General features: G+C 39.7%; 3 non-coding genes across 3 annotated transcripts; all 3 read right to left on the bottom strand.

Moving 5' to 3' along the window:
• Nucleotides 1-1,435: 1,435 nt before the first annotated feature.
• LOC116803176 lies at nucleotides 1,436-1,614 on the bottom strand. Its single transcript, XR_004363443.1, has one exon. It is a non-coding gene; the product is annotated as a 5.8S ribosomal RNA (ribosomal RNA).
• A 9,565-nt stretch (nucleotides 1,615-11,179) lies between these two features.
• Nucleotides 11,180-15,142, bottom strand: LOC116803178. The gene has a single exon (XR_004363445.1). It is a non-coding gene; the product is annotated as a large subunit ribosomal RNA (ribosomal RNA).
• A 394-nt stretch (nucleotides 15,143-15,536) lies between these two features.
• On the bottom strand, nucleotides 15,537-15,715 carry LOC116803175. Its single transcript, XR_004363442.1, has one exon. It is a non-coding gene; the product is annotated as a 5.8S ribosomal RNA (ribosomal RNA).
• Between the last annotated feature and the right edge of the window lie 379 nt (nucleotides 15,716-16,094).

Here is a 16,094-nt window from a genome sequence, read left to right as displayed (position 1 = left end):
TCAGGGTTTCCCCTGACTTCAACCTGATCAAGTATAGTTCACCATCTTTCGGGTCACAGCATATATGCTCAAGGTACGTTCCAGTTAGAGGCATAAATAATATAAATATACATTATACATAACTATATAGAACGCCCCGGGATTGTGTAATTAGCTATAAATAGCTAAAAAACTAATCCCATTATTAGTCAAGTTAATTACGCTATTAGGGTTTACATCCCAATAACTTGCACATATGTTAGACTCCTTGGTCCGTGTTTCAAGACGGGTCCCGAAGGTATCCTGAATCTTTCGCATTGTTAATCATACAAGAGCATATAATAAACACAAAAATCAATGATAATTATGCCATTATATAATTCCGAAAATTAACGCTCTGTAATAATATAAATCTATCAGCACTTTATCAAATTAATAACATTTATTCTGTGTTAAAATGCAAGCAATTTAATTGGAATAAACTATAAGTTATATTTTATGATAAATTTGGGATATGCTAATAGATTACAATGTCCTTATATGGAAAAAATGCACATTATTCTTAATAATATTATTTAAATATTACAATTTTAATGATGAATTTTCCATAACGGATATTCAGGTTCATCGGGCTTAACCTCTAAGCAGTTTCACGTACTGTTTAACTCTCTATTCAGAGTTTCTTTTCAACTTTCCCTCACGGTATTGTTTACTATCGGTCTCATGGTTATATTTAGTTTTAGATGGAGTTTACCACCCACTTAGTGCTGCACTATCAAGCAACACGACTCTTTGGAAACATCATCTAGCAATCATTAACGTTATACGGGCCTGGCACCCTCTATGGGTAAATGGCCTCATTTAAGAAGGACTTAAATCATTAATTTCTCATACTAGAATATTGACGCTCCATACACTGCATCTCACATTTGCCATATAGACAAAGTGACTTAGTGCTGAACTGTTTTCTTTTCGCTCGCCGCTACTAAGAAAATCCTTGTTAGTTTCTTTTCTCCCCTAATTAATATGCTTAAATTTCAGGGGTAGTCCCATATGAGTTGAGGTTGTATATATAACTATATTTTGCCATAAATTCTTTATATATAAATGATAAAACAATCAATTAAATTCGTTATAAATAGTTCCAATAGTTCTTGTAAGCAAAGTATTTTTATCCATTTAACGAACCAACGAAGAATAATAACAAAACCAAGATTTTTCTTTTTCCGAATCATTAATAAGAGACAATTCTAGATGAAAATATTTCAATTTTTTATGCTAGACATTTCTCAGTATTATTTGATTGAAAAAGAAAATATTTCTCTTCGTTTTTCACATTCAAATGTGAGATAATGTTTTTCATTTCTTTTTAATATTATGAATAAAATCATTATTTAATCCAATAATATACCATATGCTTATAAAAAATTTATAACAACTTAATTAGCATGTCTTACAACCCTCAACCATATGTAGTCCAAGCAGCACTATAAAATTAATTAAAGTACATAACAGCATGGACTGCGATATGCGTTCAAAATGTCGATGTTCATGTGTCCTGCAGTTCACACGATGACGCACAGTTTGCTGCGTTCTTCATCGACCCATGAGCCGAGTGATCCACCGCTTAGAGTTTTATAATTCAATTTTATATAATGTCAATATTGTTTTTATTGAAAGAATTAAAAATACACCATTTTTACTGGCATATATCAATTCCTTCAATAAATTTATTTTTATACCTAAAATAAATGTTGCGAAATGCTTAGTTTCATATAAGCATTATGTATCATAATAATCTGTTATGGTTGCTATTTTGGGTGACACATACTGCAAAATTTATATAAAACATTAACCTGATGGATGACAGTACAAACATTGTATATTTATTGTTGCATTAGCCAACGTATGCTCATAACAAGATGAACAATACATATTCGCAACGCGTGTAATTATGGCCATATACACACACACTTATTTGATTACCACACATCAAAATTATTTTTATTTTAATTCGACTTCTACTTTCGAATTTAGTTTAGTTCTTCGATTTCCATTTTCGAAATTTTTTATAGGAAACGCCGTTGTTGTAGTAAGTACTGCCACAAATACGCACAGCAACATAATAATGTTAAAGTCTTTTATGAGGTGCCAAGCCCCACATATAAAATAAAAGCCATCTTCATTTTATTTTGACTTTAACTTTTGATTCCGTGGAATCATTTGTAAATTTTATTTTGGTAAATTGTATTATTGTATTATAACAAATATTTATTACGATAAGGATATTATACAATAATGATCCTTCCGCAGGTTCACCTACGAAACCTTTACGACTTTTACTTCCTCTAAATAATCAAGTTCGGTCAACTTTTGCGAAAAAACCGTAACACGCAAGGCGTCACAGTGATCACGTCCGGAACCTCACTAATAATTCAATCGGTAGTAGCGACGGGCTGTGTGTACAAAGGGCAGGACGTAATCCAATGCGAGTTAATGACTCACACTACTGGGAATTCCAAGTTCATGTGAACAGTTTCAGTTCACAATCCCAAGCATGAAAGTGGTCAGCGGTTTACCCGGACCTCTCGGTCTAGGAAATACACGTTGATACTTTCATTGTACGCGCGTGCAGCCCAGGACATCTAAGGCATCACAGACCTGTTATTGCTCAATCTCATTATTGCTAGACGCAATTTGTCCATTTAGAAGCATGTCCTTATAATGGGACAAACCAACAGTACGGCTCCACTTACATAAACACATTCAAACACAATAAACATTTACTGCCACCATGAATGAAGCTACATAAGCTTCAGCACCATAATCCTGAAGATATCTATTTAATATATTTGAGTCTCGTTCGTTATCGGAATTAACCAGACAATCACTCCACGAACTAAGAACGGCCATGCACCACCACCCATAGATTCGAGAAAAGCTATCAATCTGTCTTACACACTTATGTTCGGACCTGGTAAGTTTTCCCTGTTGAGTCAAATTAAGCCGCAGGCTCCACTCCTGGTGGTGCCCTTCCGTCAATTCCTTTAAGTTTCAGCTTTGCAACCATACTTCCCCCGGAGCCCAAAAAGCTTTGGTTTCCGGGAAGCGACTGAGAGAGCCATAAAAGTAGCTACACCAATTGCTAGCTGGCATCGTTTATGTTAGAACTAGGGCGGTATCTGATCGCCTTCGAACCTCTAACTTTCGTTCTTGATTAATGAAACATCTTTGGCAAAATGCTTTCGCTTAAGTTAGTCTTACGACGGTCCAAGAATTCACCTCTCGCGTCGTATACTAATGCCCCAAACTGCTTCTATTAATCATTACCTCTTGATCTGAAAACAATGAAGCAGAACAAGGTCTTATTTCATTATCCCATGCACAGAATATTCAGGCATTTGAAGCCTGCTTAAGCACTCTAATTTGTTCAAAGTAATAGTACCGGCCCACAATAACACTCGTTTAAGAGCACTAGTGCAGGTTTTAAATAGGAGGAACATATGAAAAAATACAAGTATTTAATCACATATAAGAACTCCACCGGTAATACGCTTACATACATAAAGGTATAGTACTAACCACAATTGTAAGTTGTACTACCCGTATGAAGCACAAGTTCAACTACGAACGTTTTAACCGCAAACAACTTAATATACGCTATTGGAGCTGGAATTACCGCGGCTGCTGGCACCAGACTTGCCCTCCAATTGGTCCTTGTTAAAGGATTTAAAGTGTACTCATTCCAATTACAGGCCTCGGATATGAGTCCTGTATGTTATTTTTCGTCACTACCTCCCCGAGCTGGGAGTGGGTAATTTACGCGCCTGCTGCCTTCCTTAGATGTGGTAGCCGTTTCTCAGGCTCCCTCTCCGAATCGAACCCTGATTCCCCGTTACCCGTTGCCAACCATGGTAGTCCTAGATACTACCATCAAAAGTTGATAGGGCAACATTTGAAGATCTGTCGTCGGTACAAGACCATACGATCTGCATGTTATCTAGAGTTCAACCAATATAACGATCTTGCGATCGCTTGGTTAGCCTAATAAAAGCACATGTCCCATAAGGTTCATGTTTTAATTGCATGTATTAGCTCTAGAATTACCACAGTTATCCAAGTAACTGTTAACGATCTAAGGAACCATAACTGATATAATGAGCCTTTTGCGGTTTCACTTTTAATTCGTGTGTACTTAGACATGCATGGCTTAATCTTTGAGACAAGCATATAACTACTGGCAGGATCAACCAGAATAATGTTTTTCCTTCATATTCCATTCATATTTTTTGAATCGAAATAAGCAATATAATAGATATATAGATTTTCACTTTATATAATTCCATGATTTTTATTATATTGATAAATCAATATTTCGCCTTTGGGTAAAATTTTAAATATATAAATATAAGTAAAAATCTATTCGATACGGCCATTTTTATATAGCATTCGAATCCATATTTCATTTTAATTTATACTTGTTTACCAATATAACAAGAATTCATATAATTATTGTAATATATATATTTCTATAATTTTATCTTTTTATATATACATATTTCATTATAAAATATCATTTTATTTCCAACATACATAATTATTGTATCCACACATGTACAATTTTGGTTTAACCAATATAAATATTAAGTTAAATCATTGCATTTTGAAGATAAATTTAAATTTATCTCTTTCATATATCTCTCTGGTAATATATAACATAAAACCAAGCGCATATGATAATATTTCCACATTTAATATATAATTTTATATTTCTTTCATAAGAATCCATATTTGTATTATACCGTAACGATATAATAATCCAACTATACGGCAGGTAATAAATTAATATTTGCCTGCCTCCAAAATTAACGATAATATATGGAAACGATTGTTATTCTATATATAATAGAAACTTGACTTTGTTTCAACGATATTATCTAAAAAGCGTATATTCCTATTATCCGCGGAGCCAAGTCCGTGTTCTATAGAACTGAGAAACAAATTTGTACGGATAATAATATACTTTATTTTATGTAACCAATATAAACATAATCCGAAATAAATATTTCGAATAATGCGGGAGGTCGGCAACCACTGCCTACCTATAGTAGTTTTTGAACCCGCTGTCCTCAAAGCGGGTATTTTCAATTCCGTTTGCCACCCAACATACGGTCTATTCTCTTATATATTAAGAGATTATAGGAACATTTCATTTTTTTTCCATTATTCATATATAATATGATTATTTTTTTTTTTATACATATAATAAATATTAATTTTTATATGTTTATTATTTAATTTACTCATATAATTGCCAAATTCATATGAATACATAAGTTTTGAACAATATGAGAGGTCGGCAACCACTGCCTACCTATAGTAGTTTTTGAAACCCTCTGTCGTAATTCCGGTCGTTTACACTACTATACCCTCTCACTATAATGGCTTTTCTCTATAATACTAAGAGAATATGGGAATATCTCAGCATTTTTTCCCATATACATATAATAATTAACCATTTCATATGTATATATTTAATTAATCATATAATTGCCAAAATCATATGAATACATAAGTTTTGAACAATATGAGAGGTCGGCAACCACTGCCTACCTATAGTAGTTTTTGAACCCTCTGTCGTAATTCCGGTCGTTTACACTACTATACCCTCTCACTATAATGGATTTTCTCTATAATACTAAGAGAATGTGGAATATTTCAGCATTTTTTCCCTTATACATATAATAATTAATCATTTTCATATGTATATTATTTAATTTACTCATACAATTGCCAAAATCATATGAATACATAAGTTTTGAACAATATGAGAGGTCGGCAACCACTGCCTACCTATAGTAGTTTTTTGAACCCTCTGTCGTAATTCCGGTCGTTTACACTACTATACCCTCTCACTTAAATGGCTTTTCTCTATAATACTAAGAGAATATGGAATATCTCAGCATTTTTTCCCATATACATATAATAATTAACCATTTTCATATGTATATTATTAATTTAATCATATAATTGCCAAAATCATATGAATACATAAGTTTGAACAATATGAGAGGTCGGCAACCACTGCCTACCTATAGTAGTTTTGAACCCTCTGTCGTAATTCCGGTCGTTTACACTACTATACCCTCTCACTATAATGGATTTTCTCTATAATACTAAGAGAATGTGGGAATATTTCAGCATTTTTTCCCTTATACATATAATAATTAATCATTTTCATATGTATATTATTTAATTTACTCATACAATTGCCAAAATCATATGAATACATAAGTTTTGAACAATATGAGAGGTCGGCAACCACTGCCTACCTATAGTAGTTTTTGAACCCTCTGTCGTAATTCCGGTGGTTTACACTACTATACCCTCTCACTTAAATGGCTTTTCTCTATAATACTAAGAGAATATGGGAATATCTCTGCATTTTTCCCTTATACATATAATATATTAATCATTTTCATATGTTTATTATTTCAGTCGCGATCGAACACTCGACGAGTGCAGACGTGCCTGCGGATCGACAGCAAATTGTTAGCAAATTGTTAGCAAATTGTTCACAGTTGTAAGTCCCGTTACTTGTGCCCAGCCACTTCGCGTCGCGTGATCTTGTCGCGCGTTTGATTGGCCCAGCCAACGTACCTAACGGTAGTTCGCACTAACACCATCGCACACCCGAGTGTGCGTGTTATCAGCGCAAAAAACCCAGTGCTCGAAGCAGCGGTATAATTGCAAAGCAGCAGCCACGTGCTGCCTGGCTCACCGGCTTACGGTGCCCAGCTTCCCCCCCCCCCCTCCTCACTCCTTATCAACTTTGGAGAAGATGGACTGGCAGGCCCCCCCGCGCACCCACAAGCTTGGAACAACACCACGCAAAAAGGCTCTGAGAACACGCAAGAGCAGCTCCAGCAGCGAGGGAAGCACCTCGCATACAGAGCCGGGCGAGATAAAGCGAAAACCGGCAAAGAAAGCACAGGGAGAGGAGCTGGAAGATAAGCCAAGCACTAGCGCAGCTCTGCGCAAGAAGCTCGCCAACAACGCCTTCGCTTTACTCTCGACCGAAGAAGACGAGTACGACCAAGAGAGCTCTGATGACGAACCCGGACCTAAAGACGATTCCAAGCCCAAGACCCCCGAGAAACCAAAGCCCACCCCGAAGACCATCAAGCCACCTCCGATTTTTATCCCCGATGTGACCAACATCTCGGCACTCGTCAAGATGATCACGACTCTTGTAGGCCCGAAGAACAATTTTACCTACAAGACCGTGAATGGCAACAACGTACGTGTCATGATGCCGGACAAAGAGTCCTATACAGCTCTGCGTCTCCAACTTGTGGCCCAAAACAAGAGGCATCGGACTTTCCAGCCGAAAGATGAACGTGCATACAAGGTTGTCATCAAAGGACTCCACCACTCCACGATCGTGAGGAAATCATTGAAGACCTTCGCAGACAAGGGCACGCTGTTAGAGATCTGCACAATCCCATTGGCAGAAGAACTAAAGAACCGCTGGGAATATTCTTCGCCAACCTGGAGCCTTCCAGCAACAACAAAGACGTCTACCAAGTCAAGCGGATCTGCAGGTCGGTAGTAACCATTGAACCGCCGCAGAAGTTCAACGACGTGCCTCAATGCTTCAGGTGCCAAGGATTCGGTCATACACAGCGTTACTGCTTCCTGGAATACCGATGTGTAAAGTGTGGAGGCCCTCACGAATCGAGGGCATGTGAGAAGAGGGAGGACGACAAAGCGTGCTGCTTCCACTGCCAGGCGACCATCCTGCGTCTTTCAAGGGATGCCCTGCATACAAAAGGGCCAAAGCACTCGCTGCTCCGAAAACAAGGCCCGTCGCTAATGCTAACAGGCGCCGCCCGTGGCATCACCAAACGTCACCTCTGGCAGGAGCTACCGAGACGCCCTCAACGGAGTGCACGCAGCACCGCAGAATCCCACAACCCCAGTCCAAACCCAAACAGAAACCCCACACTCCGGTCAGATAGAAGCGATGTTCGCTCGCATGGAAGGAATGATGGAAAGGATGATGGAGCGCATGTTCACCCAGATGACACAGCTGGTGGCCACCATTCTCAACAGCAAGTCATGCAACTAAAGCTCCACCTAGTCGTCTGGAATGCGAACGGCCTGCAGAACAGCAAGGCCATAGTCGAGCACCATCTGAAGACCCACCAGATCGATATCCTACTCGTAGCCGAAACCCACTTCTCCCCCAGATCCCACTTTAATATCAGCGGATATGACCTCATCCATGCAGACCATCCTTCTGGCAGAGCACGCGGTGGAGCAGCCATCCTCATCAGGAGCGGTATTCAATACCTAGAGCTGCCCGCGTTTCAGCAAGACTGGGCACAATGTCCTGTCATCAGGATTGTCAGCCCGCAAGGAGATTTAGACATTGGAGCGGTCTACTTTCCCCCCAGATACCGCATAACAGCATCTCACCTCAGTGAGTTCTTCGAGCATTTTGGGCCCCGCTTCATAGCAGCTGGAGATTATAACGCCAAACATTCTTGGTGGGGATCGCGCGCCAACAACCCCAAAGGGAAAACTCTGTTTGGGTACCTGCAACGCCACCGACTGGACTGCCACTCCACTGGCGAGCCCACTCACTGGCCAACGAATCCCCTCAAGACTCCAGACCTACTGGACTTTGCTGTGTCGAAAGGCATAGGGCATGCGAAGATCAGCTGCACAACAAATGCTGATCTCCTGTCAGACCACTGTGCAATAAACGTGCTAATCAACACGCCAGTCCTCAGGAAAACCCCGCTCAGAAGGCTCACTGGAAAATATACCGACGCCGCCAAGTTCGCGTCCTGGATGCTCTCCACCGTCAATCCGAACCCCATCCTCAACACACCCAGGAACATTGATGAAGCTATCGGGAATCTCACCAGGCAGATGCAAAACGCTGCGGAATTCGCAAGCCCACCGCCACCAAAGACTGCGAGAACACCTAGCAGGGACCTCCACCTCTGGTCCCCGGAAATTGCGGCACTCGTGACTGAGAAGAGGCGTCTCAGGAGAGTTTGGTTCTTGACGCGCAATCCAAGAGACAAAACAGCGCTCAATCACGCCACAAAGGAGTTGAAGGACAAGATCTCCAGCCTACGCCAGGACTCCTTCCTCAGATTCCTCGAGGAACTCTCTCCCGGGGACCCAGACCACAATCTGTGGAACGTCACCCGCCACATTAAACGACCAGCCAAAAAGGTTTCCGCAGTGCGCAAAGCAGATGGATCCTGGTGCCTTTCGGATGCTGAAAGAGCAGAAGCTTTCGCCGAACACCTTTACAACGCCTTCTCTCCGTTCGACTGCTGCACTGCCGAAGAACATGCTGAAACAGCCCGGTTTCTCAATAGCCCAAGCTCTCCCGGTCCCCCGTTGGAACCAGTCGACCCTGAGGAAGTTGCGCAGGAGATTGCTCTACTGAAGAACAACAAATCTCCAGGCCTGGATCGTATAGATGCGGCGGCCCTAAAAATGCTCCCATCCCGCTGCACACAAATGCTGGCCAGCATTTACAACAGCTGCTTCCGGCTAGGGTACTTCCCGGAAGAGTGGAAAAGAGCAGAGGTTATTGTCCTCCTCAAGCCTGGTAAGCCTGAAGCCAATCTCGCCTCCTATCGTCCGATTAGTTTGCTGGCAATCCTCTCCAAAATACTCGAAAGAGTATTTTTGCGCAGAGTATTGCCAGTACTGGATGAGGCTGGTTTGATCCCCGATCACCAGTTTGGCTTCAGGCGCTCCCACGGAACACCAGAGCAATGCCACCGGCTAGTCGAACGGATCCTCGAGGCATTCGAGCAAAAGAAATACTGCTGCGCTGTAATGCTCGACGTGAAGCAGGCATTCGACAGAGTTTGGCATCCTGGACTCCTCCATAAACTCAAATCCTACCTCCCAAGCCCCCATTTTACCCTCCTCAAATCCTACACTGAGGGAAGAGCATTCCAAGTCAGATGCGGAAGTGCAATAAGCCTACCCAGACTGATCAGAGCTGGAGTTCCGCAAGGCAGTGTGCTCGGACCAATACTGTACACCCTTTACACCGCAGACCTTCCCATAATCCCCTCCAGGAACCTAACTATAGCGACTTATGCAGATGACACGGCTTTCCTCGCCTCCTCATCCGACCCACGAGAAGCCTCCGAAACAATCCAAAGGCAAATGGACGCGCTACATCCCTGGCTCAGCAGGTGGAACATCGTAGTGAACGCGGAAAAATCTACCCAAACAACATTTGCACTAAGGAGAGGAGACTGCCCACCGGTCACGCTAAACGGAGTCATCATTCCCAACGCACCCGCACCCAAGTACCTAGGACTTACCCTGGACCGCAGGCTCACTTGGCGTCCCCACATCGTCAGCAAACGCATACAGGCCGATGCGCGTCTGAGGCAGATGCATTGGCTTATTGGGAGAGGGTCCAAGCTAAGGCAGAACCACAAAATCCTGGTGTACAAGGCAATTCTCAAGCCCCATCTGGACCTACGGGATACAGCTATGGGGCACGGCAAGCCACACGAATCGCCTGCGTATACAGCGGTTCCAGAATAGGTGCTTGAGAATTGCCTGTAATGCGCATCCCTACCACGAGAATGTCGCCATACATAGGGAACTTGGAATCCCACAAGTCGCTGATGAAATCTCCAGGCTCAGCGAGAGATACCTGAAAAGGCTCGAAAACCACCCTAACCACCTCGCCACCAACCTGTTAGACAATAGCCAAACAAGCAGACGTCTCATGAGGAGACACCCTCTCGATCTTCCACAACAATAGACAACACATATAAAACCCGCCACAAATACATGTACAATAGTATCCCTTAAGCTAATGTTCCCCCGCAAAACCATTTAATTATTGTCCACTAGGACAGATTTTAAATAAATAAACGCACGCTAAAGAAAAAAAAAAAAAAAAAAAAAAAAACTAAATTGATGACGAGGTGTTTGGCAACTTGACACAATTCATTAAAGTCTTTATATTAATTATATGATAGGGACAATATCATATGCGTCACTAAATTGATGACGAGGTGTTTGGCAACTTGACACAATCCATTAAAGTCTTTATATTAATTATATGATAGGGACAATATCATATGCGTCACTAAATTGATGACGAGGTGTTTGGCTACAGGAAAAAATCATTTATTTATCGAATCATCAAGCAAAGGATAAGCTTCAGTGGATCGCAGTATGGCAGCTGCTCAACCACTTACAACACCTTGCCTGTTACAAAAGTCGTTTACAATTGATTCTAGGCTTTGTCATTGTATTAAATAATGCTTTTATATGTAACTAGCGCGGCATCAGGTGATCGAAGATCCTCCTAATTTACTATGTTACAAATTACATTGGCATCACATCCATTGTCGTTTATAAAATAAATTATAAACTTTAAATGGTTTAGAAGCCATACAATGCAAATTGCCCCTTATTTATCATTGCAGTCCAGCACGGATACGACCTTAGAGGCGTTCAGGCATAATCCAACGGACGTAGCGTCATACCACTGTTCGCTCGAACAAGTATTGTGCCATTGGTCCGTACCTGCGGTTCCTCTCGTACTACGCAGGAATGCTGTCGCAACAACGTTTTGTCATTAGTAGGGTAAAACTAACCTGTCTCACGACGGTCTAAACCCAGCTCACGTTCCCTTGCATGGGTGAACAATCCAACGCTTGGTGAATTTTGCTTCACAATGATAGGAAGAGCCGACATCGAAGGATCAAAAAGCGACGTCGCTATGAACGCTTGGCCGCCACAAGCCAGTTATCCCTATGGTAACTTTTCTGACACCTCTTGTTAAAAACTCTTTAAACCAAAAGGATCGATAGGCCGAGCTTTTGCTGTCCCTGTGTGTACTGAACACCGAGATCAAGTCAGCATTTGCCCTTTTGCTCTATGTGTGGTTTCTGTCCGCACTGAGCTGGCCTTGGGACACCTCCGTTATTATTTGAGAGATGTACCGCCCCAGTCAAACTCCCTACCTGGCAATGTCCTTGAATTGGATCATACCTGAGTAATTGGAGTTATACCAAATTTTCAAATCAAAAATACATAAATGCATCGTTTTATTAAAGAATTTGTTTGCGATTATATAACAAACTCGTGATACTTTGATCAAGAAGCTTGCATCAAAACCCAATACCATAAGATATAATAAATATATCCGTATAATGGCTAGGAAATGATACACGTTCCATTTAATCAAGTAAGTAAGGAAACAATAAGAGTAGTGGTATTTCATTGACGATACCAAACCGAGGTCTAATATCTCCCACTTATTCTACACCTCTTATGTCTCCTTACACTGCCAGATTAGAGTCAAGCTCAAAAGGGTCTTCTTTCCCCGCTAATTATTCCAAGCCCGTTCCCTTGGCTGTGGTTTCGCTAGATAGTAGATAGGGACAGTAGGAATCTCGTTAATCCATTCATGCGCGTCACTAATTAGATGACGAGGCATTTGGCTACCTTAAGAGAGTCATAGTTACTCCCGCCGTTGACCCGCGCTTACTTGAATTTCTTCACTTTGACATTCAGAGCACTGGGCAGAAATCACATTGTGTCAACACCCGCTAGGGCCATCACAATGCTTTGTTTTAATTAGACAGTCGGATTCCCCAAGTCCGTGCCAGTTCTGAATTGATTGTTAATTGATAATCGTTATAATTGATAAGAACTAATTGGTTTAACCCAAATAGTATTCTTAAAAATTTTAGCAAGAAAGTTCCACAATTGGCTACGTAACTAAACTATCCGGGGAACAAGTAACTAACATAAATGCTAGAAACTCTATTTACCCAGAACGAGCACATAAACCATGTTATTGTTTCCCAATCAAGCCCGACTATCTCAATCTTCAGAGCCAATCCTTATCCCGAAGTTACGGATCTAATTTGCCGACTTCCCTTACCTACATTATTCTATCGACTAGAGACTCTTCACCTTGGAGACCAGCTGCGGATATTGGTACGGCCTGTTGAGAAGTTTGCGTGTCCCCACCATAAATTTTCAAGGTCCGAGGAGAAAATATCGACACAACAGTATATGTCATGCTCTTCTAGCCCATCTACCATATCTCTCTGCGAAAGACTTCCATGGTAGTACGGCTATAAAACAGAAAAGAAAACTCTTCCGATATCTCTCGACGGCTTCTTTATGGTCGTTCCTGTTGCCAGGATGAGCACGAGGCCCATATTTAATAACAAACGGATACTCAACAGGTTACGGAATTGGAACCGTATTCCCTTTCGTTCAAAATTATTCAAGTGTATTATATTCGCTTTGTTTATATAGTTAGGCATTTTTGTTTTACTTGAAAATTTTCGGCTTTCGCCTTGAACTTAGGACCGACTAACTCGTGATCAACCACTGTTCACACGAAACCCTTCTCCACTTCAGTCCTCCAAGGTCTCATTCGATTATTTGCTACTACCACCAAGATCTGTACCAATGGCAGCTCCATGCAGGCTTACGCCAAACACTTCTACGCATACCATTGTACCTTCCTACTCACTAAAGTTTCAAAATTTATATCACAAGTAATATAAATCATCTACTTTAGCGGTAATGTATAGGTATACAACTTAAGCGCCATCCATTTTAAGGGCTAGTTGCTTCGGCAGGTGAGTTGTTACACACTCCTTAGCGGATTTCGACTTCCATGATCACCGTCCTGCTGTTTTAAGCAACCAACGCCTTTCATGGTATCTGCATGAGTTGTTAATTTGGGCACCGTAACATTACGTTTGGTTCATCCCACAGCGCCAGTTCTGCTTACCAAAAGTGGCCCACTGGGCACATTATATCATAACCTTGAACTTCATATCAAGAAAGTTAAGGTTCTTACCCATTTAAAGTTTGAGAATAGGTTAAGATCGTTTCGACCCTAAGGCCTCTAATCATTCGCTTTACCAGATAAGATTATTTTATATAATATTAAAATGCACCAGCTATCCTGAGGGAAACTTCGGAAGGAACCAGCTACTAGATGGTTCGATTGGTCTTTCGCCCCTATACTCAATTCTGACAATCGATTTGCACGTCAGAACTGTTTCGGTCTTCCATCAGGGTTTCCCCTGACTTCAACCTGATCAAGTATAGTTCACCATCTTTCGGGTCACAGCATATATGCTCAAGGTACGTTCCAGTTAGAGGCATAAATAATATAAATATACATTATACATAACTATATAGAAACGCCCCGGGATTGTGTTAATTAGCTATAAATAGCTAAAAAACTAATCCCATTATTAGTCAAGTTAATTACGCTATTAGGTTTACATCCCAATAACTTGCACATATGTTAGACTCCTTGGTCCGTGTTTCAAGACGGGTCCCGAAGGTATCCTGAATCTTTCGCATTGTTAATCATACAAGAGCATATAATAAACACAAAAATCAATGATAATTATGCCATTATATAATTCCGAAAAATTAACGCTCTGTAATAATATAAATCTATCAGCACTTTATCAAATTAATAACATTTATTCTGTGTTAAAATGCAAGCAATTTAATTGGAATAAACTATAAGTTATATTTTATGATAAATTTGGGATATGCTAATAGATTACAATGTCCTTATATGGAAAAAATGCACATTATTCTTAATAATATTATTTAAATATTACAATTTTAATGATGAATTTTCCATAACGGATATTCAGGTTCATCGGGCTTAACCTCTAAGCAGTTTCACGTACTGTTTAACTCTCTATTCAGAGTTCTTTTCAACTTTCCCTCACGGTACTTGTTTACTATCGGTCTCATGGTTATATTTAGTTTTAGATGGAGTTTACCACCCACTTAGTGCTGCACTATCAAGCAACACGACTCTTTGGAAACATCATCTAGCAATCATTAACGTTATACGGGCCTGGCACCCTCTATGGGTAAATGGCCTCATTTAAGAAGGACTTAAATCATTAATTTCTCATACTAGAATATTGACGCTCCATACACTGCATCTCACATTTGCCATATAGACAAAGTGACTTAGTGCTGAACTGTTTTCTTTTCGCTCGCCGCTACTAAGAAAATCCTTGTTAGTTTCTTTTCCTCCCCTAATTAATATGCTTAAATTCAGGGGGTAGTCCCATATGAGTTGAGGTTGTATATATAACTATATTTTGCCATAAATTCTTTATATATAAATGATAAAACAATCAATTAAATTCGTTATAAATAGTTCCAATAGTTCTTGTAAGCAAAGTCATTTTTATCCATTTAACGAACCAACGAAGAATAATAACAAAACCAAGATTTTTCTTTTTCCGAATCATTAATAAGAGACAATTCTAGATGAAAAATATTTCAATTTTTTATGCTAGACATTTCTCAGTATTATTTGATTGAAAAAGAAAATATTTCTCTTCGTTTTTCACATTCAAATGTGAGATAATGTTTTTCATTTCTTTTTTAATATTATGAATAAAATCATTATTTAATCCAATAATATACCATATGCTTATAAAAAATTTATAAACAACTTAATTAGCATAGTCTTACAACCCTCAACCATATGTAGTCCAAGCAGCACTATAAAATTAATTAAAGTACATAACAGCATGGACTGCGATATGCGTTCAAAATGTCGATGTTCATGTGTCCTGCAGTTCACACGATGACGCACAGTTTGCTGCGTTCTTCATCGACCCATGAGCCGAGTGATCCACCGCTTAGAGTTTTATAATTCAATTTTATATAATGTCAATATTGTTTTTATTGAAAGAAATTAAAAATACACCATTTTACTGGCATATATCAATTCCTTCAATAAATTTATTTTTATACCTAAAATAAATGTTGCGAAATGTCTTAGTTTCATATAAGCATTATGTATCATAATAATCTGGTTATGGTTTGCTATTTTGGGTGACACATACTGCAAAATTTATATAAAACATTAACCTGATGGATGACAGGTACAAACATTGTATATTTTAGGTTGTTGCATTAGCCAACGTATGCTCATAACATAGATGAACAATACATATTCGCAACGCGTGTATATTATGGTCCATATACACACACACTTATTTTGATTACCACACATTCAAAATTAT

This window comes from Drosophila sechellia, unplaced genomic scaffold, assembly GCF_004382195.2.
Source record: "Drosophila sechellia strain sech25 unplaced genomic scaffold, ASM438219v1 U_301, whole genome shotgun sequence".
Lineage (NCBI taxonomy): Eukaryota > Metazoa > Arthropoda > Insecta > Diptera > Drosophilidae > Drosophila > Drosophila sechellia.
The sequence above is the reverse complement of the archived record's forward strand: the minus strand, read 5'-3'. Positions and strand labels throughout refer to the sequence as shown.